The sequence below is a fragment of the Hemicordylus capensis genome, chromosome 3 (genome assembly GCF_027244095.1).
Source record: "Hemicordylus capensis ecotype Gifberg chromosome 3, rHemCap1.1.pri, whole genome shotgun sequence".
Classification (NCBI taxonomy): Eukaryota; Metazoa; Chordata; class Lepidosauria; order Squamata; family Cordylidae; genus Hemicordylus; species Hemicordylus capensis.
In genome coordinates, this window is record NC_069659.1 from 224,520,373 (window position 1) to 224,522,566 (window position 2,194).

At 54.4% G+C, this 2,194-nt stretch overlaps 1 long non-coding RNA gene across 1 annotated transcript; it reads right to left on the reverse strand.

Annotated features, from left to right (window-relative positions):
- Nucleotides 1–390: 390 nt before the first annotated feature.
- On the reverse strand, nucleotides 391–1,852 carry LOC128352310 (uncharacterized). Its single transcript, XR_008320312.1, has 4 exons — nucleotides 1,681–1,852; nucleotides 1,468–1,564; nucleotides 1,028–1,103; nucleotides 391–855 (listed from the first exon to the last, which is right to left on the reverse strand). It is a non-coding gene; the product is annotated as an uncharacterized LOC128352310 (long non-coding RNA).
- Between the last annotated feature and the right edge of the window lie 342 nt (nucleotides 1,853–2,194).

Below are 2,194 nucleotides of genomic sequence, written 5' to 3' on the forward strand. Positions count from 1 at the left end.
GAACCTGTTTTTAAACCAGTGATAACCTTAAGCAAGCTGACGAATATTGTTCAAAAAAAGTCAACGAGCATACACAGAGATTTTATAACTAGAACTTTCCAAGAATTTGCTTCCTGAAGGCTGGTTTTTCTCCTCTTCACATCTAGGCATCTATTTGCAGTCCTAAAGCGTGCTGTCCTCTTGTCATCTTAACAAGATTATGCAAATACTCTAGTCAGTGGCTCTTCCTGGCATTTGCTGCAGTGTTTTAAGGAAAAAATCACTTAAACCCAGGATTTTGGTGCACCAGCTCTTCAGCCATGGCACCAGTGACATCCCCTCCTTCTGGCTTGCTACTGCAGCCCTTGGCCAGATCCCCGTTGACCAGACCACTCATGGACTTACCCTCCTGGAGATCCTAGTTCTGCTCAGCCCGTTCAAAGGGGATGAGAACCACGTGGGGATCCTCTGCTGGGGTGAAGAGCCCTCGGAGGTGACCTCGGCTGGCTGTTGCTGTCGAGGAGGAAGCCTCTCTGGCTCCTGTTCATGCTGCTTGGGCTGAAGGCACTTCTTATTCCTCCGGTGGGCGCTCTGCCTCTCGCTGCTCTCTCTCTCCCTGTTTCAGCAGTTCCTCTTCTTTGCCAAGTTCGGCAACCAGCTTGCAGAGCTGTGCCCGCTGCATACAGAGATGATCTCCTGCTAGACAGCGGTGTGCCTCCAGCTGGGCAAGACGCTCCTCATCTTGTTGGCACATATGGAGCTCTTCTTCTGGGGTTTTATGTTTTGGCCAGGTTGCTCTGGGCCTCGTGGTAGCTGTGGGCTATTCCTGGAGACCATCGTTCCTGGAGTCCTCTTATTCTTGCTTGAAGAAGTCCGCTGGTTGGGAGAGAAGAAGACGAGAGAGTGAATGAGACCAAGGCTGGGTTTGGGAAAGGGGCAGAGGGCCCTACCCGCCCTCGAGGAAAGGAGGAGGCTTTGGGGCTGGAATTCCCAAAGGGTTAGAGAAACAGCTTCCCCACCTGAATATATAGAGAAACAGCTTCCCCACCTGAATATTCCCCACATAAGGTCTGCCAGGAGTTCTCAGTCGTCCCCGAATTTGAGAGCTCCCTGGAAGAGGTCATCTGGTTGGGGGAGAAGGCAAGAGAATTAATGACAACATAGCTTGACTTTGGAAAGGAGCAGAGGGCCCTGCCCACCCTCAAGGAAAGGAGGTGGCTTTTGGACAGGGATTCCCAAGGGGGGAGCAGCAGAGAAGGCTTCCCCCGCTGCACTTTGGCTGCAAGGTCTTTCCAGGGAGTGCCGTGTTTCCCTGGGGGTGGGATAGGGATGTCAGAGTCCTGGCTTTGGGGAGGGCTCCGGGGAGGGCCAGGGAGAGGGAGGGTGTGGGCTCCTTGGAGATCCATGGCAGGCTAAGAGGGAGAGCCGCCATGTCCCAGGATAGGGAGGGGGCTCTGCCAGCCCCCTTTCCTTCGGGATGGACATTACCTTCACTGGATGAATGGCTGCCATTGCCCTTGGCCCAGCCTGTTGTCCTCCTCACCTGGCGAATGGCCAATGAGAGCAGAGGTTTGATTTGCTCCACCTGTAGAAAAAGGGGGAAAGGAAGGCCCATTGGAGCTTTTCTGGGCACCCTGGAACCTGGAGAAGGGAATCTGGGGGGTGCTGGAGCAGAGCCCGGCCGACATGGGGGAGACTTACTTCGAAGTGGAAGTGGGGCCCAATGGCCAGGTTGAGGAGGAACAGGCCAGCCCTCTCCGCCACTGCCGCCTCCCGCTCATTTCTGTAGATCTCCACATCGATGGCCTATAGGAGGAAACAGTCCCTCCAAATGAGAAGCTGCAGAGGACCTGGGTGGGTTCCACCAAGTCTGCGAATGGACCCCAGAAGAACCCACCGCCAGATAATCACCTAAAAAGTGATGCATCAAAAGGACTCTGGAAAGTGATAAAGTCTGTGGGGGGTGGAAGTATGTGAATACCCTGGAATAATCTAAAGAAAACCCAGTAGCCCTAACCTGGTAGGGTAGGGTAGGGCAGGACAAGGGACCTCTTCTGCTGGGCCCAGGGGCCATCTCTCTCTCAGTATTTGGAGGACAACACCTTCCTCGCTCCCGCATACATCGGCCATCTGGATCAGGTGGGCCAGGGTGGGCTTTTCCTCCAAGAGGCCTCGGAGCATGATTTGCAGAGCCTTCTCAGGGAGCTGAAACGGG